This window comes from Protopterus annectens, chromosome 4.part1 (assembly GCF_019279795.1).
Source record: "Protopterus annectens isolate FY-2018-M chromosome 4.part1, PAN1.0, whole genome shotgun sequence".
In the NCBI taxonomy this organism is placed as follows: domain Eukaryota; kingdom Metazoa; phylum Chordata; order Ceratodontiformes; family Protopteridae; genus Protopterus; species Protopterus annectens.
This window is the reverse complement of record NC_056734.1, coordinates 21,959,406-21,982,418: the sequence shown is the minus strand read 5'-3', so window position 1 is coordinate 21,982,418 and position 23,013 is coordinate 21,959,406.

Here is a 23,013-nt window from a genome sequence, read left to right as displayed (position 1 = left end):
ATATTACAAACAATACACCAAATCCACACACATTGCCAACATCCAACCTGACAGGTTCAGTGCAAACCCCCCCCCCCCCAAAATGCCAAATATCTATCCCAGAGTGCTGGCCCCCTGACATTGCAGATGCTGAGGTAACAGACAGCATCTTCAAAGCAAAACACACAGCATCAATGGTATGAGATGGTGTCCTGGGCTGTGTCCAACATGAACTCCAAGAATAATGGAACGCCAAATAACACTACTGCTCAATTTCAGACTTTCCACAGGATATGTACCCAAAGAGCAGTGTACAGCAACAGTGGTCCCTCTCCACAAAGGCGGTACCTGAATGGATACTGCAAACTATCACCCCAGAATCCTTACAAGCTTGGTCTGCAAAGCTATGGAAAGGATCATCATGGACCTCAGAAATAAAGATATTGGAGACCTACAGACACTGGACCCTACCCAGCGTGGCTTTCTTAAGGGCAGATCCTGCCCCTTAAACATGTTTGACTCATTTGAAAACAGTCATCAAGGCCATTGATGAGGGGAATGTGGTCCACACAGCCTATCTGACCTTGCAAAAGCCTTCCATACAATACCCCACGTGTTCATTATAGATAGCTTAAATATAACCCCCTATGTCAGTAGATGGGTTGAAAACCAGCCCAAGGACAGAACTGACATGGTCAGAAATGCTGCAGCCATGTCAGACTACAAACCAGCTACAACTGGCATCCCACAAGACTCGGTCCTGGGACCTCCCTTGTCTGGTATACATTTCCCATAGGTACAGGCCAACATGGAAGGACTGTGTCTGAACAAGTTTGCAGAGGACTACAAACTGGGCACCATATCTGACCCTCCAGCTGACACAAGCATCCTACAAAAGGGCCACATAGAAACAGACAACTGTTGCCAGAGCCATGTCATCAAGCTAATTGCAGGAAAGTGTATAGTCCTCCCCTATGGATAAACAGTAAGTGCCCACCAATTACCACATAGGTGTTAACCCATTAAGTACTTTAGAAGTAATAAGAGACCTGGGGACACAAGTTGATAGATATCTTGCATTTGACAACCATGTGGCTGTAGTGGTTACAGAAATATACCATATACCCACCTAATCATGAAGGTAGTCAGATCTAGATCAGGGGAGGTCATCGTGCCTCTTCAGTCATCCTTCATCAGCCTCACAATTGAGTACAATGGCCCCTGTGGGATGTACCTCAGCAGACACCTCCAGCAACTGGAAAGACTCCAAAAGTACCTCACCAGGAGGATCAAAGAGCTCGAACAGATGGCATGTGTTGCCTGATTAAACAAACTGCAGCTCCACACAGTGCCATACTGCCTGCCCAGAGGCAATCTGTGCCTGATGTATAAAGCCATGTCCAAGCTGGAATCAATGAACATGCTGCACCTTGTACAATCTGAATGCCAGTGAGCTATGCACATGAGAGACCTGAACCCCAGCACTGACATACATAGGACATGCTGTAGTGATTGATCCCTAACCCAGAAGCTCCCTCCACTCTTGAGTAAACTCCCAGTACAGGTTAGCCAGAGAGTCCCTCACTGACTCTCCTCAAGAGGAATCTTGATGAGTGGATGGGAGATGGTAGGTTTACCCTGGGTATCACTGTTATGTCACGGGTAGACAGAGGCACAGTATACTAACCTTGAAATATGTTATGGCAAAATCCAGTTACAATGTGTGTTGAAGGACAAACACACACTCTGACTAACAGTAGAAATGGCCTAGGGCACATCGCTAGTGTTTGTCAATGTCCACCCAAGTTGCGGAATATACTACCAATGTTGGACAAGCCTGGATTAAGTAGTCCATATCTGAACAAAATGCAACATGGTCATATGTGCACAACTGGCCCTTAACCAGTCTGGTGTGCTCACTATGAATATTTAAAGCAGAGATAGGACTGAAACCCAGGAGATACTGTCCACCACAGTGAAAGTACTGTACCAGTACACTATACGATATTACAGTGTTTGGTCAGTATGAAAGGATGTTGACAACTGTATGCAAACTATCCCATGGAAATCCTGCAGGCACAGTATAATCCCTGTTGGGTTCAGACTCAAAGCAGTTGGGCAGTAAGTACACAACATGACTCCCAACACACAACTATAAATGTGAAATATTGTTGAAGTTCACACACAACCACAAATGTGGTGGACTGCAGATTTCAACATATGGAAAGCTCACACTGGGCATGCTCGCACACTTTGATAAATGAGGCATATGTCAGGCAACAAGCCATGGAAAGCCTGAACTGGGCATGCTCACACACTTAGGCCATGTCTCAGTTTAGCAGTTGGCCACACATATCTGGTATTTGTATGTGTTAATCCAGGAACCAACCAGAATACAGCAATCTGCCCAGTGCACACAGTTAAATGACTACAGACACATAAGTTAAATAGTGGATCCCTCTCATATTCAAACATCTTCCACAGATACACAAGTTGTTCATAGAAACAGGGAAAGTTATGGCAATAAAGACCTGCAAACAGTTTATCAGCAACAAATATTGTGCATCTGAAAATTAAACATATGGGTGTAGAGGTCAATACTAGGCTGTTTTCCCTAGGGAATACAAGCTTAGCCAGAGTGTGCTTGGCGTCTGCCTCCCCAGTACAGTAGGCTACTGTGCCTCTGTAAAGTAGGTCACAGAAGGCACCGTTTAAGGCTAGTGTGCTGTGCCTCCGTCAAGCAGGGACACAGTGGAGATCCCAGGGGTTGAATTTTCAATGTCACATCCATGTGGCTGGTGTTTGCTGGAAGAGGGTTCGTGAGGACGTATAACAGTAATTGGGCATCAATTACAGACTGAGGGGAGCCTTATCTGCAGTGTCTGGACAATTTCACTGTCAACACTTTGACGTGATGAGTTTGAGGGATTGAAGTGTCGTGCCAATACTGTTCAGAGACATCCTCCCTCTGCGGGATATTGCTCTGTAAGGTATTAGCTTCCTCCTTCTGTTGTATAGCTTATATATGGCGGGTGTACACCAGACAGTTCTCCTGTTGTGGAGGAGTCATGGGTTTATTTGGGATAGCATGAACAATGCAAACCTTCCAGATGCTCATAGAATGCAACTGTCAAGGATTATGCAGAGTGGCCTGTATAATCCCCCAGCATGTGTCCTTTGAAGTCTTCCACCCCAGTCTTCACAAGTGCAAAGTCTGCTTTTGAGAAATACTTTGTTTGCAGTGACTTTCTTGCCTGGGGGTGGGGATGGGATATGGATGTCCAGGGAAATTTGGCTATGGTCAGATATTAACAATGGTGGTCTATCTCTGGTGTGGAACATAGAGTCCCCATGTTGCAGATGGTCAGGTCCAATATGTATTCCCCCTTGTGGCTGTGCTGAGTGGTCCTGCCATAGCACATAGATTCACAAATTGTAGTGGCTGTAGGGTGATGTTGTTGAGGCCCGAGTAGTTCCCCCACACAATATACCTGTACCTGACGTTAACCACTGTAATGGTGTATGTGAACACCTTCATATCCTACACTGTTCCCAGGGAAGCAAAGTGTGTGTCCTGGATATGGGAGGGGTGGTCTGAACTGGTTGTGTTGTGTGTTACAGGTCCTGTGGTCACGAAGCATGGTATAAAACATAACCTGGCAGTGCTGATGTGCATATCTGACCCTGAAGTAGGCGGCTGTTAATGCATATATATGCTATCCCCCTAACTGACAGGTAGTAATAGATGTACATACTTCTATATAAATAATGATGTCAGCACCCTATACATACTGCAGGAGAAGAACCGATACCCAGTAATTCGAATAGCACGCTCCGCTAATGTGTCTCTCTCAAGTGTCATAATATAGTTAGGTAGGGGTTTGAATCCTGCAAATGCTGAGTGTGTGTGTTTGGGTGGGGGGGTTTAGTTTGTGTGCAATTGTGTGAAAGAAATGTCCCTTTTGGCAACTAGAAGAACACATTACATGATGCACATTCCTCTTTCTAAACACTGATGATGTCAGCACCCTATAAGTACAGCAGGAGAATGGAAACCTCCCAGTAATGCAAATAGCACACTCTGCTAATGTGTCTCTCTCAAGTGTCATAACATAGTTAGGTAGGGGTTTGAATCCTGCAAGTGTTCAGTGTGTGTGTGTTTGGGTGAGGGGGGTTAGTGTGTGTGAAAGAAATGCCCCTTTTGGCAACTAGAAGAACACACTACATGATGCACATTCCTCTTTCTAAACACTGATGATGTCAGCACCCTATAAGTATAGCAGGAGAAGGGAAACCTCCCAGTAATGCGAATAGCGCGCTCTGCTAAGGCGTCTCTCTCAACTGTCATAACATAGTTAGGTAGGGGTTTGCATCCTACAAATGCCATGTGTGTTTTGTCACACAGTTTGTCCATGTGTGTGGGGTGTTGCTCTTAATATTGTATGACATATCAGTAATGTCAATGCACACGTGAGGTATGTGTGTGCCACATAGACATATGTACCTGTGACCTTAAATAGTTCCCATGTCTGAAGCCTGCCTCATGTGAATACATGGAATTTGCGTTACACAACTTTATGACTGTGGTTTTCTGTGCAGGGGCTGCATTAGGTATGTGAATATAGAGTGAGAGTAGTCTATGGTGTCATCTTACCAGCGAGGGATACACTTCTGGTCTGGAGCATATAGTCCACATGTTGGTGATGATCAGGTGCAGCATGTTTTCCCCTCTTGTGGGTGTGGTAACAAGTTGTTCCATAGCAACTGAGTGTATGGATTCTAGGAACCTTACACCTAGGGTGTTGGAGCTACAGTAATGCTCCCAGTCTATGTGTGGGTAAATGAAGCTGCCCAATATATTGTTGTTTGGAGACACCTGCAGATATTCATGTGTTTTAAGTAGGCCAAGTGGGTTACCTGGGTTTAGGAGGGTGGTCCGTAGCAGGATATGAACTGGAAGTCAGTTTAACCCACTGTTAGTTGCATGTGGATAGTCTGTGATGCATCACACTGTGGCAACAACTTGAGGGTGTGGGTATAGCTTCATAGGTTCATACTAGGCTATCTGCCCTAGGGCATTTATAAGCCAAGCCAGAGAGTGTTTGGCTTTCGCCACCCAGTTTAGATTAATATTGCTATGCCCTTTTCTGAGGTCAGTATACTGTGCCTCTGTCTAACATTGACACAGAAGTGATACCCGGGGTACACCTACAATCCCCCATCCACTATCATGATTCCCCTTGAAGAGAGTCAATGAGGGACTCTGCCTAACCTGGACTGGGATTTTATTCCAGAGTGAAGGGAGCCTCTGGGTTATGAATCTGTCCCTCCAGCATGTCCTATTGATGTCAGTGCTGAGGTAAAATCTCTCGAGCGCAAAGCTCGATGGGAGTTTGATTTTCTGAGGTGCAGCATGTCCATTACTTCTGGGTTGGACAGGGCATTATACGTCTGGCACATATCGGCTCCAAGCAGGCGGTATGCCACTGAGTATGGAGTTATGTTAACCGGGCAACATATGGCATCTGTTTGAGCCCTGTGATCCTCTTGGTGAGGTACTTTTGGGGTCTTTCCAGTTGCTGCAGGTGTCTGGTAAGGTAAATCCCAAAAGGGGCATTGTACTCAATTATGGTCCTGATGAGGGATGAGTAAAGAGGCACAATGACCTCCCCTGATCTAGATGTGAATCCTGTCATGATTAGGTGGGCTGTATAAAATGTTTTTCTAACCACTTTGGCCACGTGGTCATCAAATGAGAGATTGCTATCAACTTCGGTCCCCATGTCCCTAATTACTTCTTCCGTACGTAATAGATTACCACCTATGTGGTCATTTGTGGCCGCTTTGTTTTTGCCAAAGGGGATGACTATACACTTTGTGGCATTTAGCTTGAGGCCATGGCTCTGGCACCAGTTGTCTGTTTCTATGAGGCCCTTTTGGAGGATGGTTGTGTCGGCTGGAGAGTCAATTATAGTGCCCAGTTTGCGGTCATCCACGAACTTGGTCAGCCACAGTCCTTCCGTGTTGGCCTGTACCTCCGAGACATTCCGAGACATGTATACCGAACAGGAGAGGTCCCAGGACTGAGCCTTGTGGGATACCACTTGTAACTGGTTTGGAGTCTGACATGGCTCCAGCAATTCTAACCATGTGGGTTCTGTCCTTGAGCCAGTTTGCAACCTATCTAGTGACATAGGGGTGTATATCTATAATGCCCGAGTGGGGTATTGTATCACAGGCTTTTGAGAGGCCCAGGTAGGCTGTGTGGACCACCTTCCCCTTGTCAATGGCCTTGGTGACTGTTTTAAAGAAATCAACCAGGTGTAAGAGGCAGGATCTGCCCTTAAAGTCACACTGGGTAGGATCCAGTGTCTGTAGGTCCCCAATATCTTTATGTACGAGGTCCATGATGATCCTTTCCATAGCTTTTTCAGACCAAGCTAGTGAGGCTTATGGGGCTATAGTTTACAGGATCCGTTGAGGCACCACCTTTGTGGAGAGGGACCACTGTTGCTTTACGCCACTCTTTGGGTACATAACCTGTGGTAAGGCTGAGATTGAACAGTAGTTTTATGTTTGGGTTTAGCTCATCTTGGAGTTCATGTAGGATGCAGCCCGGGACACCGTCTGGTCCCATTGATGCTGTGTTATTTGCTTTGGAGAGGGCGGCTCTTACCTGAGCATCTGAGATGTCAGGGGGGAAGCACTCTGCTGGGATAGATATTTGCCCTTCTGGTGGGGAGGGGGGTGAGAAGTCTGTGCTGAACCTGTCAGCTAGGATGTTGTCAATATCTGTGGGTTCGGTGTAGTCTTTTGTCATTTTGGACTAATTCTGAGCATATCTGGGAATTCCCACCCAGGTTCCCAACATAACTGAAGGGCACCTTGTGATTATCCTTAGTGTCCTGTGCATTTCATCTCTCAAAGCTGTCCTTAGATGATTTTATGAGTGCCCATAGTATTGTGCCAACACTGAACAGAGATGCCTCCCCTTTTTGGGGTTTTTCTCTATCATGTAGTAGCTTCCTCCTTCTATTGTATAGTTTGGTTTTGGCTGTGGTCCACCAGACAGGACGTCTGCCTTTGTAGGACTGGGTCTTGTTTTTATTTGGGATTGCATGATCCATGCATTCCTGAAGGTGTTCATAGAATGTGTTTATAAAGGATTCTGTGGTCTGGGCCGTATTTTCCACAGGCCCGGGGGCTTTGAAGGATTCCACCTCAGTTTTGAGGGGTGTGGAATTTGCTGTAGAGAAGTTTTAAACTGTGGTTTTGTGGGCAGGGGGTGGGGCTGGGATGTGAATATCCAGTGAGATTAGTTTATGGTCTGATCTTACCAGTGAGGGATACACTTCTGGTCTGGAGCATAGAGTCCCCATGTTGGTGATGAACAGGTCCTGTATGTTTCCCCCTCTTGTGGGAGTGGTAACAAGTTGTTCCATAGCATTTGTGTGTATAAATGCTAGGAACCTTTGAGCTAGGGTGTTGGAGCTAGAGTAATGCTCCCAGTCTATGTTTGGGTAGTTGCAGTCCACCAATATAATGGTGTTTGGGGAGACCTCCATCTTTCCAGTGTTCTCAGGAAGGCCAAGTGGGGTTCCTGGGTTTGGAGGGTGGTGTGTGCCAGGCTATGAACTGGAAGTCAGTTTTACCCACTGTTAGTTGCACATGGATAGTCTCTGATGCTTCGTGCTGTGCCACCAACCTGGAGGTGTGTGTATCTTTGATGAATATTGATACTCCCCCTCCTGTTCTGTTTCGGTGCAAGTTTTGGGGCCGACAACCATGGTATGAGGTATAACCTGGCAGTGCTGGGGTGCTTTTGGGAGCTTTGAACCCGGATTCTGTTACTGCACAGATATTGATGTTCTCCATGCTAAGGACAGTTTCCAGTGCATGCATCTTGAGGTTTACACTGCTGGCGTTTAGTAGCATTACTATTAGTTTCCTATTCCTTGTGATACCTATGGAGGTGGTTTTGTCTTTTGAGGCTTGCCTAAAAAAGGCACTATGGGGGTAGCAAGAGCCTTTGCCAATATCCAAAAGCCCATGGGTGACAGGTGCAAGCCGTCCCTAGCAAAGCATCGTGGCTTGTCGAGCATGTCATCCCAAGCTGACAGGCATTGGATCCCCTTTGAATGACACCGAAGCCAATTGTTGAAATTGATCATCTTGTCTTCATATTGTGGCATCATTCTTGGTGAGGGTAAGATGCTACTCAAGGTCAGGGTCATACCAGCATGGGCCACATGCTCAGAGAGCTCCTCTATGTCTCTTATCATGTAGTCCAGGGAGGTCATTCACACTGGCATGGACACTGATTGAGTCATATTTGTACATGCCTTGGAGTGACCTGTGTGCTTGTATTATGTGGCGGATCATAGCGCCCGAAAGGCATCTCACCGTGACCTTCTCCTTGTTCAGCCTGGTGAGCAGGACGTCAGTGTACCTGATGATAGGGGCACCTATTACAAGTGTATCAGGTGTGTTGTTTAGCCTTAAGGGCTGTGACTGTTTGGCACACTGGCTTTGTGAGCTATGTGTTGCACGTATTCTGTTCTGGGGTAGCGGTTGCTTGTGTGTCTGCTTTGGAGGTGTCTGCTGCTTAGGCAGAATTTTATTTATAGACTCCGAGTATGTTTTCGTGTGTTTATGTGTTTGGATTGCTGTTGTGGTAGGTCTATCCGAGACTGGAATTGTAGTGACTGTGGTTTCCTTCTCCTCCCGACAGGTTTCGCCAGTACTGAGTTGAGAGAGCTTAGCCTGCAGTTTGGCTATATGGTTGCATCTCTCACATGTGTTGGAATTTGTTGGGAGGAGGAGAGGGTTGTCTGTGTACATGAGGCAGTTGTAACATTTAGATTCCCAGATTCACCAGCTAGACCCGAGAGGAGATTGACAACTGACCTTTAGACATGCTAGAATAATATTGGGAATTCCTTTATAATTGAAAACAACAGCCAATGGGGAGTGTGTGTGTAGTGCTTTTAATTTTTAGTACTGACTTATATAATTGCTTTAGTGAGCAAGTGCCAGGTAACTTAAGTGCAATGTGTTACAGGTAACTTAAATGCAAAAACGACAAACAGTAACTTTCTTTCAAGTGAAACAAGGAAATAAGTACAGTAAGCAATGCAGATATCACTAGGGATCCACAGAAGCGCTGAGAAGCCGTGTTTTAGGTGGAATTAGCGTTCCAGGGAAATAACAAGCAAACAACAAGCATACAAACAAAGCTAGATTGAGCAGGCCTGGATCTAGTCTATGCTACAGCAAACAAGGTGTACCAATTTCAGTAAAAAGCAGTTCAGATATGCATGCACTATAAGCCTTTAACCAGAAATTCCCAGCTCAGAAGGGCAGAGTCCAGCCTCTCCTCCCACAAGAGTGCAGACCACGAACCCTCTTAATGTAAAATAACTGGCCTGAAAGCCCATGTGCTTAAACCAGAATTAATACACTTTTAGAATAACAGACACTGAGCCCTCAATCAGTAGTTTCCAACTTAAAAGGATGTAAGCTACCTGTTCTGCCACTACAGTGCAGACTACAAACCCTCTTAATGTAAAACAACTGGTCTGAAGCCCAAGTGTTTAAACTAAAAGGCTTAGAATGAGTTACACCAAGCAGTAATAAATACAATTGAGTACTTTTAAGATGACGCAAAAGCAAAATAAAGTAGGAAGAAACACAAGTACAGTAAAAGCAGATGATTTTTTTTTTTTCAGAAAAGTACCAAAAGCAGTAGTAAATACAATTCTCATGCAGTGCAAGCTGGCACACTTGAATATGTAGCAATATTAGTCCACACACAGTTTGAAAAAATGTAATTAAATTAAAAAGGACTAAAAGCAAGTGCAGAAAGGGTTTATTAGGTAGAATGCTGTAAAGAGATGGGCCTGGGGGAGTGTCTTAGATCAAATCTACAGTGGGGCGGGCACTGCAAAAGCCACCAAATTTAAACTACAACCAAGAACTGGGAGGGGGGTGGGGAAAAACATTTCAACACAGATGTGAGGAATGTGCAAATTATAAAGCAACAAAATATATACTGTTCTCTATACATCTGCACAGCAGTAAGACAACAGATATCCAAGCAAACAATTTAGCTCTATAATACAGAATAGTACAGAAAAATATAGTCAGCTCTATTAAGGCTCTTTCTCAAACTAAGGTTCCAGTTTGAATGCAGATTGTTAATAGGACAGACACATGCCAGCTTCAGTACTTTATTTCAAACATTTCACTGTTTGGTTGTGGCTGTCTCATTCATTTCATTATGTACTGACTGCAGTATACTTTATTCAGAAGTTATAACAGCTTTCTTGGTCGAGTCATACCTCTTTCTCACACTCTCACTTGTTTTATTTTTACAATTCAAGATGGTACTTTATTATAGGCGTTATTAACATGTCATACTTAGTTACAACAATCCTTTCCAACAGACTCACTTGTTTCATATGGCAGATTTTCAAAGGGGATGTATTTGACACGTCTATTGTCTTTAGCTTGTTTACCACTAATTTTCAGGCTGCAGCAGGTTATCTGATATTACAATACAGGTGGGAAATCTCTATTTCAGACTTGTTTAATTTTTATTTCTGGATTACAGGCTGCATCACTTATCTAATCATACAGTACTAGCAGAATCTTTCTTCTAGTGTTATTTGAACTTTAGTAATATACAACTACACTGAACTCTTTTACAACCTGTCTCACTTATATTGTATAACAATTACAGAAATATAATTACTAACCTGCCTGGTGGCACAACCGCTCCAGCCTATCACCATAGGCTCGCCGATTCGCAGAACGCACACCTGCAGCTGTAATATAAATGAAGTAATATTGGAACATACATCTCCATAATATCAGCTAGGATAATTCATTACATACATAATTACATGGATACTTACTCAGTAGTGGGGCGTTGGGCATTTGCCGGGCCTCCTGGAACCAACGGTTTAGCTGGCCTGCTTTTGTCTCTTCAGGTCTGCATGGTGGTGACGGACCTGTTCAACAGTCCTTGGTATGCCTGTGGCACTGGTGAGATCATGTGCCAACCAGTTCCACGCCTCTGCCTTGTACGCACCCCACAGAACCTGGCCCTGCATGAGTTGAGCCTCAGGATCGTGGACTAGGAGCCAAACCATGTATTTGGACTCCTCAACACCCCACCTCTGTGCTCGGAAGTGACTACCCTCTCCTACACCTGCCATCCTGACTGCAAATAGGTTCCACAATCAGTTATGCTGTGTATTCCCACCTATGGGGCTTATTTATGCCGTTTTTTCCCTGCACTTATCTGTGATTGGCCATTTTGGAATTGTATCATCTTAAAAAAACCTGCTTTGTCATGCTTCTATTTCCATTCATTCCTATATATATGCTAATACTGCATTTCTCAGTATGCACAGTATCCTGGCTTCGAGCCTGGGCATTGCTTTTTTTTATTTTACTACTGTCTAGACAGGCTAGGAGGTGTGTCTGTTTAAAGGCGGCTTTGATACAGGTTGCTCAACGTTGCCCGCCGGTAAGCCAGTTGGCATGCTGCGCAGCTCCGCTCAAATAGGTTAGGCTGGTTAATGCGTTATTTGGCTATGAGCACACATATTATGCTGTGAGAAATGTTGCGCAACTACGGGCACACAGTTTCAGTGTGTTAAAGCGCTGCTCAACTCCGGGCACTCATATTACACCTGTTAAACCACTGGTCACCTATGGGCAAACATACTCAGCTTGTTAGAGCGCTGCTCAGCTATGGGCACTTATAAAATATTTTTTTTTTATTGTGTCAGATTTCTTCATAAAAACATGGCCCATTTCATTACATTTTACTTAAATTATAGTTTTATATATATATATATATATATATATATATATTAATTACACACACACATATATGTCAGGGGATTGTTTCGTGCTTATTTCACTAAAAATAAAAAATGATGTTGTTGGGGCTCGAACCGTGACTACCTCCTCTTTGGCCGACGTCTCTACCGCTATGCTATTGCTACTTGGCTTATTTTGCATATTTAGATCTTATATGCTTTTTCAATGACTGCTAACTGTGGCTGAGCGAAGGGCACACCCGTGGAAATGAGCGCAATTACGGACAAACATTTTTGAAATTATAAAAAAAAATAAACTGTTCATTTTTACGTTTTACATTTCACTTGGGTTTATAGTCTGTGGGGGCATGTGTGCTGTTGTGTTTGCTGACATTTCCGCGGACTCGCTCGTGGGAGTTTCCTTTCAGGACTGTGATTCTTCGGGGGGCGTGTCCTTTTGCAGGACTCACCATGTGGACACGCCCCCTACATTGCTACATGGACTGTGTTAGCCTAGGGTGTGATTCAGCATGCCCTCATGAATATGCATGGCATGCTGACATCACCCCGTTTAACTGGAGCCTCCGTGTAAGACTTGCTAACTCTTACACGGAGGCTTCGTGAATCCTGCAGATTGAGTTTTGTATACTAACATTGTCTTCCATTGCTTTAAAAGATCCCTGTACTTTGCTGCCAACTGATAACCTGTGTTCTGTTAATGTATTGCTTTAATGCCTATCACCTGCCATGATCTGAGTTATAGGGAGGATTATTCCCATATTCTACTGGTCATAATTTACCATTTTTATTATACTGTTAATGTTTGTAATTACCCTTTTCAGTAAGGCAAGGGGTTTGCCCTTCCTTCTGTTTATTGCTTACCTCCTTTTTCTGTGTACCCTGATGCTTGCAGGTTATTCATATACATGCTCTTTTCTATTTATGATTTACCTATTTGAAAACAGCCTATTAACTGTCTGCGGCATACCTCTCAACTGTGCCGAATTCCTCGGAATTTCCCGGTTTTGAGGCTAAATTAATGGGGTGCCACGAATTTCTGAGTGGCCCCTTGAAATCACGATTTTTTTCTTTTTTTCTCTTTATTTACAATTTTTATGGCCGCAGGCCTGCCACGGCTGAAACAGATTTAACATCAGGTGTAATTGGGCAGAACTCGCTAACACGTACGGAGGGGCACTGCAGGACATTATCACTCTGATTCTAAACTTGCCAACTACTGAGTGCATCTTGTTAGCTGTATTTCAATTTAAAAGTTAATATACGCCACTGTCTTAATTGTGAAAATGAACCCCCAACGATACACACACAGCCTGGTAATAAAACTGCTTATTAACAAATGCAAAACAACAACGAGACAAGCTACTGCTGAATTAGTTACATAACCGCAACCCTTTCTTTTTGTAAGCCATTTATTTCCAGGCCAGTCACCATGCACTTGCTTATACTTCCTCTTAAAATGCTTCCTATCCCACACATTTTGTTGAAAAAATAATAAGAGTATTTTGTGAAAATCTTGCATGTATGTTTGAGCAGTGCCGCTCCCCATACCTCTCAACCTGGAAACATCAAAAATCTGGACAGAGGCCCATGAAAAATAGGTACAAATCTGTACGCTGATTAACATCAAATTTGCATACATAATTATGTAACCCCACCCACTCCGTTGGAATTGTGGGGTACCAACATTCAAAACGCAAACTGAAGAACAGACAAAACATTATATAAAACAACACCACAAAATATAACCATCAGTTCCTTTTTGCTATCCAGCAATTTATAAAAAAAAGCAGTTCTGGTACCAGGTGTAAACTGTACAGAAAAACATCAGGCATTAATGCTTTACTACATTTTCTAGCTGTTACCCTAGCCTAGATGCTCTAGCCTCTAACTATCTGAAATAGTCAAACTGTAAGAACAAAGAAATACATCAGATGACAGAGTTGATAAAAAAGAATGTGCTCCATTGATGGACATGTTTATGAGCAACTACGAACTAAGTGACTTACTGGTTCTCAAACAAAAAATAAACTGGGAACAGAAATATAAAAAGACTACAGTCTCAACTTGATCAACATAAAACAGTCTCCAGGATACATACAGACACACATATATATTATTACAACTTACCATATCAGATTACTTTTAACACGGCCTCCTGCATGGCTTATGTCACACCAACTACGCTATTATTACAGATACATACTGTTGCTTCAGACCAAGCCATGAATGACACTGATACTGATACACCTCTGCTAAGTGTCACAAATCACATTAAAAATACTGCATATTTAAAACTCCACATTGCAAACCAAAAGCAGTCCTACATGATGGTTAAGAGATTAGTCGCCTAAACTATATTAAGTGGAGATGTACTTTTAACACGGCCTCCTGCATGGCTTATGTCACACCAACTACGCTATTATTACAGATACATACTGTTGCTTCAGACCAAGCCATGAATGACACTGATACTGATACACCTCTGCTAAGTGTCACAAATCGCATTAAAAATACTGCATATTTAAAACTCCACATTGCAAACCAAAAGCAGTCCTACATGATGGTTAAGAGATTAGTCGCCTAAACTATATTAAGTGGAGATGTACTAAAGAATTATTTAATACAGTAATTATAAACACTATAGAAAGTGATTTATTTTAGTAAAGAAGCAGCTTCATAGAAAAACTGTTTATATGATATAAATACAACTGACCGGCTGCTTACAGTGCTAAAAAACTAAGCCCTACAAAGACAGTCTAAAGTTTCAAGTATTTAACAAAACCAAAAGCAATAGAGTTAAGGTTCAGTATTGAAATTCTAAGCATCCATTTTACAATCAGCTTCTGCTTTATAGCTAAATACACGACTGTTACAGCAGCACAGGAGACTTAACTGTAAGCTTACATCTGCATCATACTGAGAACTTTCAACAAAATTACCAGGAACAATTCCAGAAATAGTCAGGGGCATGCTGCATCTTGAATATATAGTACAATTAATCTGAGGCATCTTCAGATCAAATTCACATGTGAATTAATTTATCAAGTAAATGAAGTCTGCAATTGTACTTATTAAAGTGTAGCATATTGTCTGTAAAACTCACCATTTTTGAAAGAGATTAAGAGGAAAAGAGCTAAAATTAGAGGCAAAATCAGGAACAGTTGAATGGTATGCTGAGAAGCTTGCAAGTGGTTACAGCAGTTACACAGTGAATACTGAACAGCCTAAAATATGAAACTAAAGAGAAAAACATCTACTCTACACACTATTTGCAATTCTTACCAACAGCTACTTTAACTTCTTTGCTAGTTTTATATTCCCAAACACATTTGTTTAACTTTCACCTGATGTAAACCCAAAAAATACCTGAAGAAAGCACTACAATTCACAGTTTGAAAACACTTCCCTCATGAAGACACCCTCTTCTAGTGTAGCCCAGCAAATCTCACAGCACCATCTACAGGATTAAACTTGTTGAGTCCTCCACTGCCTTTCTGTAACAGTCTTTGCTGAAAAATTATCAGCTTTAGCTATAATATCCCACTAAGAAAACCTTCCGATCTACTCTTTTGGAGCTGCTGATCATTTTTTTAGGCTGTACGTTTTATTCCAGTCATCAAACTTTATTATCTGTCATTTTCCCGTAACTACTGAAGTTCTGAACTAGCATTCATGCCTCTTGTTTCGGCAGGGGCACCTCACGTACAGTCATTCTTTTAGCACATTCATGCATTTGCAGCCACTAAACCAAAAGCTTATTGTTCGTAGGTTAGCAGCACGTATGATTTTACAAGGCATAGTTGTCAAACTTGTCAGCCATTTAAATGTCGATTCACATTTAATTAATTTAGACCCAGTAAAGTGACGTTATCAAGGGTCTCAAAACAAAACGTTCTTATGCACACTTTTCCTCAACTCACTATCAGTTTAATTATTTATTTAACATTTGCTACCTGGGAAAAGTCTGATTTGAAGCAAACAAGCCAATCTTCAGTGGACACCCGGGGAGAAATGCTTCAGATGAGAGGAAACCCACATGAATACAGGGAGGGGAGGACATGCAGACTCCACACAGAAGTCACTAGTCACCCCAGGTGAGAATCGAACAGGAGAGTCTATTATTAAAAGGCAACAATGCAACTGCAAACACTTCTTGGTATTCTTACTAAAAAGTGAAGTGGATCATCGTGGGCTTTTGGCTTCATTTTAAATAAGTGACCGAAATGCATGTAGCTCAGCTAAGTGAAAAAACTTTGTGAAAAAGGAAATTCAGGATAGGATGAGCCATTTCTCTGTTTGTTTACTTATTCTTTTTTAATAATATGTGCATGATACAGGGGCTGGGCACTGTCAGAAAATGTGCAGTAAGAGGAACCAGACCAGTACCGGAGCGTCTGTGGCTGTCTCCTGTTTCCATTATTGCACTGCAGAATTGTCTGCAGTAGAAAAGATTGTTGTACCTGTAACAACTGTGACATCTTTAGGCTTAATTTTTATCTTTAGACTTTAAAGCATTAAGCTGCTTTTTGTAGTCTACAAGCTGTTTTTGTACATTTGCTATGTGCATCTGCAATACTGTGTACTTCTTTTAAACTGTCTAGCACCCTGGCTTTGTCTTACTACAGGTGAAGTTTGAGATGTGCAATCTCTAAGTCTGTATATATCTGTCTGGCAGAAACTGATTTTAAAGCTGCATCTGCATTTTGCAGAATGTCATTAACTGTCTGACGGAATTGCTTCAGCATAACATCTTACCTGACCAAAACATTATTTTGTTTTTTTCTGTCATGCAATTTAGACTGCCTGTCTGATCATTTTCAGATATTTGTTTTAATCTTTTAAATGGTGGAAACTGGCATTACCTTGTCTGTGTGTTTAAAACAGTTATGTGAGTCTAGACATCACCAGTTTCAGCTGCTTGCTTTGCTTTGACATTTGCCAAAGCATTCACTATAGCCTCTTCTGTATTACCTTTTTTTATGTGCTTTGATTTTGACAATACTAACCTTTCCCTGTAAATCATTTTGGGAATCAATGACCATAACTCCCGTAGTACTGGAGCATGTTTTAGGGGTTTGCCAACACTGTCGACGAATCCCCTTCTGACCCAAACTGGCATGTGTAAATTCAAAAAAAAAATTTAAATAAAGCATCATTTCAAATAGACCACACAATGTATGTCAACCATTGTTTAAATGCCAACATATAAAAACAAAATTCCTTTCTTGTCTTGCCACTGAGGCAGAGTCTGCAATAAACAAGACTATTGATATATATCAGCAGGAAAAATAACAGTTCTGATGAACCCTGCCCAATGTCAATTGGTGTATTTTGTATCCCTTGTAAACCTTGCTGGGCTTCTTTTAACTGTCTTGTCAGACTAACCTCTGTAGTTTGTGCCCTTAGTAAATGTTGTTGGGCTCTATCTGATTGTTACATTAAACCAGAAATGTCATTATGTATAGTCTGAATGCTATGCTGAGTCTATTCCTCTAAATGACATTATTGTCCCTTATTATTGTTCCTAGGGAAATTTTGAAAATCTGTGAAAACCTTTTCTTTAAAAAGTTAATATTAATAGCACACTCTACTATGTTAGAACTTTTTTCTTTTTTGGCATCTGCAATATTTACTATAAACAACATTTTTATGTAGTCTATTGCATTATTGACAATAATCGCATACACTTGTACAGTATGAGAGTTAGGTAAATCCTTAAGACGTTAAAGAAAGTGTGCAACAGTTTGCATTATATCTGACAAAGGCATGACTGCAGAAGGTACATTTATTTAACTGTTGTATATGTGAAGAACTTACAACGGTAGAATGAAACAGATTGTTTATCAGAATAGGATATATCTTATGGTATGGCTTACATACTAGACTCCTGTGACAAGATAGACATAAGTTTGGAAAGTTACTTTTACATAAAAAACAGTCTTTATGAATTGCTGTATATTTTATGTATGGATTATAGGTATTTATCCATTTACAAACACAACTGTTATCTAAATTTTGAACATTAAACATTTTAGATTTACATTTCATGTCTGACATAGAAGGCTTAAACCATGTACATTTATATATACAATATGTGGGCATTATAAAGTTAACTGTCTGTACTGGCATACATGTTATAACTGTGAAGTATTTACTGTATTTTGCATATATGACAAACAGGTGATCAGGCTGAAGTCACTTAGAAGACACGGTGTCCTTCAACAGATGAATTGATGGTGGAACGTTGCAGGACAACTTCTGTGGCATCACTTTGTATCCAACAATGAAGTACTGGAACTGTTGACCTGTTGATGTACTGGAACTGTCAATCTGTTGAACTCATGGAAAATGTTAAGGCCTTTATGAAAAATTAACTGTTGGTAATGGATAAAAAAGATTACAGACAGTGGGCTAGGCTCACCACTGTAAAATATTATTAAGGGGAGACCAGACAGACACCGTACTACTATATCCATTAATATTTATTTGTATTAGTACAAATTCTTGCCAAACAGTTAATACTGTCAGAGTTCTTTCAATTCTATTATAACACAGCTAGACACGAAATAATGACTGATGCACACTCAGTCATACATGTCACTAAAGAGTGAAAATACTGTCCAGTTTATATACTCTTTTAAATGTCAAACAATCTTATTTTTAATGTCCTTGTGACTTGTTCTTCTGGTTTGATTTCTGTTTTATGTCCTTCTTTGGTTATTTTCTTCCTTGCTGTATAAAGACTTCACAAAAAGTCTCTCCACGTCATCTTTGTGTCACTTGAAGTGTCTGTATTTTATTTTATCTATTTCTGAATCTTAAAGCTCACAGAAAGTCCCTGTAATACAAAGTTTCTGTTTCAGATGTCAGTGTAACTTCCTTTTTTCTATAACAGGATGCCATTTACAGTAAGCCCACAGCTATATGTTATTAATATCTAAGCTGAACATTTACAAAAAATCTTTTTAATAAAAGGTCATCACTTAACTGTTCTTACAAAGCAAGCCATATTATTTTGAAAACTGCTGTTTGGCCTTACACATTTTTTTATTTTACTGCACACACAGTATAATTTTGGGGAAAAGCATTTTAATTTATACAGTCTCTATCACTAAGTCCACAACAACCCATTAATGAACATACTTTTAAGGCACTAAGTAACTGTGATTGGCACAAACGATAGTTGTTTATGGTTTAAAATGCTCATGTAAGGTTGTTTAGAGTGACAGTGTTGCAACCTGTAAGAGATATTAAACAAGAGTCATTGAACAATCCAGTTGCTGTTTTTTTTTTCAAATGGAATTTACTTATAACTAGAAGGTTATTTTTTATCTAAACAAATTAAGACTGAAAGTTATTAGAATTGCTAACAATAACATAGCCCAAGGCAGAAATAATCAAGTCAACAGACATTTTGCGGCTTAATAGAGAATAACTCAATTTTTTTTTCTGTGAATTTTAATGAAAGAAGAATAAACTGGTGTTATCAGAAACTAAACACTTAAAAATTGTGTGTGTGTGTGTGTGTGTGTGTGTGTGTGTGTGTGTGTGTGTTGCCAACAAATTAGGGTGGAGTTCAGAAAACTGTCTGCACAATTTTTCACTTGTATGGATATTAAAGACCTTTAAGTTTGTGAGGAGGATGAAACAACAATAACAAAAATAAGAATTGCACAGCATCTTTAATGCATTGGTAGTGATTTTGACATACAGACATGGTGAATCTTAAGACAGCACATCTGTTTTCTTAGTCATGTATACCAATTTAGAATTCTGTTGAGGAACAAAATGACCACCATTGTCTATTTCTTGAAATTGGATAAGGGATATTAATGTCTTGAGGCTTGTGTTCTTTCTCATTTGTGTTCAGCCTTTTAAAAGCTTTGTCTTGATTGTGGTAAGTTCCATGCCATATTTGAAACATAAGGTAGCATCTTGACTTGTTCATAAATTATCTTTCTCCTATTAAGAAGAAAGCACATAAAATAATTTTGTCTATATGATCATGCCACTTTCTCCTCTTTGTGCATACCTCTCAACCTCTTTGCACAGAAAAGATGGACAAAGCCAAAAATAATGGGGAGAAAGCCCCCAAAATAGGGACAAATTTTAAATATCGATCTCATAAACCTATAAAGTTGCTAGAATAAAATATGTTGTGTTATCACGTATATTCTGAAGGATATGGAGTCTGAAACTCAAATGCATGCCATTATTTAGTGAAGTCATCCTTACTGATTTGTCAGAAAAAATCCAGAAAACCACAAATTTTATGAGGAACAGACTAAAAATATGAGGCAAAAATCGGAACATTCTGTGAAAATCTGAACAGTTGAGAGGTATGTCTTTGTTGTATCATTATGTGCTATATCTCAATTACTGCTGTAGAATAGTCAAGAAAGCAAAGAAGTTAAGATCTGATTAGTAGCCCGATTTGATTGTGGAGATTCTGGAAGGAAGCTTACAAGAAGTACATCTGGATTTGCTCTGAATGGATCCGTATACTTAAATACTCTTCAAGAACAAGTAAATAAAACAGTGCAACCTTTGAAGTGAGATCATAATGAGGTCACCAAGGTTCCTTCTACTCAAAGATATTAGTTAGCATCATGGATTCTTTGTGGTTGGATGGCAGTATGTAAAAAACTGCTTCCCATCTCTTCCAAAAATACAACACATTTTTCATTCTATTCCTCCTTTTACTACAGTAATAATTGTCATTGTACCTCACTACCTATCAGTTTCAAAGTTCAAATATTCTGGATAAAGCCAACCATTGCTATGACACAGAGGATAAAGCTATAATGATGGCCTAGGCAATTAGTGTCTCAGGCATCTGAAGTGCTGCATAAACAAATGAGTGTGCCCATCCCATTGGGTGGGGGGACTTTGTTTAAGCATTCCCAGTGGAATTGTATGGTCTATAGATGAGAACTTCCCTCAGATATAACAGACAAATACAAGGAAGGGGAAAATTAAGGGGTAGATAATAAATGAAAAATTCCCCAATGCAAGCAGAAAACAGCATGACTATCCCACTTCCCCATGAAGCCCTAAGATTCCATGCTGACCCAAACCTAAGAATAGAGATTATCCAGAATTGGTAGGTGAGGCTCATAGACCTAGTAATGGATGGAAGCATCAGGGTAAACATGTTAGAATGAAGTAAATGGGGAACAAAAAAAGGATTTCTGGGCAAAGGCAAAAATAATGGGAGGGGGTTGTGAAGGCTCAACATCAGGGTTGATTTTTAAATATTAAAAGTGATAGAAAAACAGGTGTGTCAACATGCATTTTCTGAATGTCAAGATGTATGAAACTATAATCTGCCATTATTGATTGTCTGCAGTCCTCAAATTATAAGAGGGTCATGGCAAAATATAAGGCAAAATCTATAAAAAGAATTTGCTTTCCATGCTTTTGATTCTCAATGCCTGTATAACAGAGTCACTCTCCTATTCTCTCCCAATCCGTATATTGTGTATTGATATCAAACTGTTGCTTTGCCTCTTTCTTAGTAAGTGTTTCACCAACCACACTTTGTTCATGGGATATCCAGCCACCTCACACATTAAAACAGATGAACATTTTCCTAAATAACATGATGAGTTAAAGTCAGGAGATAAAGTCATATAACATTTATTTATTTTATTTTATTTTACATTTGTTGACCGGGTAAGTCCGACTGGAACCAAGTCCATTTTCAGGGGAGGCCCGGGGAGATAAGCTCCAGCAGAATACAGTCAAAGTAGCAGAAGAGCAAAAGTAACATTGATTATACAATAATATTTACAATTGGGTATTGATGTTGTTTAGACAAGGATAACTGAAAGATACTTTCAGCCAAGCAGTGTTACAGATTTTTGAATTTTTACAGAAGTTCATACTTAGTGCAATAATGGTAACAGAAGAGCAGATGAACATTAAATATAAGTAATATTTAAGTAATCAGGTTAAATTGTTATTAAGACAAGGAATACAATAGAAGTACAATCATACAGGCAGTGTTACAAAATTCCATTTTTTGAGGGTGGTCTTAGATAAACAAAGGAAAAAAACACAAGTTAGATTGACAAAAATACATGCACTGTTAGAATTAGTCAGGTTTGCCACAATGACATATCCATTTTTGTTCTAGGTATTGTTTGATAGAGGCTTTGAATTGGACTGGGGAGGAGAGCAAGGTAATGGCATCTGGAAGTTTGTTCCAGGTTCTGCCTACAGAATTAGCAAATATGGCCATGCCAGCTGCATTGTTGATTTTAGTTGTTTCTATTTGTAGCTTATTGGATGAGCGGAGCATTCTTGAGTTGTTGTGATGGAAGATGTGGTGACTAAGGGCTGGAATGTGATTTGGGTTTTTTAGGATTTTATTAGCCAATATTAGCAGGTTATACTTAACAAGATTTGGAAACTCCAACCATCCAAGTTGTTTGAGGTTAATGCAATGGTGGGTTCTAAAAGGAGAACCTGTAGCAAACCTAGCGATGTGATTGTAGCAGGCTGTAAGTTTGTTAAGATCAGTTTTACTTATATTTTCTAGAAGTGGGGAAGCATATAGGAGGGTGGATAGTAGGTACGAGCATGCAATGGCTATTTTAGCTATGGGGGTGAGGAAGGTTTACATGTGTGAGGTGATATCCTTTTCCATCACTATGATGCAGATTATCTACATTCTTTCCTAGTTACAATTTTATATTCCAGAATGAATATTAAAAATCTACATCCATGGTCTACTGGACTATTGTTAAGAAAACTATCAAATAGAGTATAAATAATGTTTTGTCAGAACAGTTCCCAAATTTCTTAAGACATCATCATGAGCATGCACAAAAGAACATATTTCAACAGTTACACTACTCACTATAAAAGTGAATTTATACTTGAGAACTACATGATGGCACTCAAACATACCCACCAGGTAACTGACTCAGCCATTGTCTCCCAGCATGAACATCAAACCCCAAATGCTATTTGAGCTGACAAACTATGCTCCTTTGAAATAACTAATAAAACTGCATTCCCTTGCTGAGATCAGGATGAGCATAATCCATACAAATTGGCCTAGTCATCATTAATTAATGCAAAATGGAAGGTTTATTTGTTGCCATGCAGCAACTGTTCCCACAAATATGAAATACAACTGAAATAATAAAGCCAGGCAGCACATAAGCATACATAT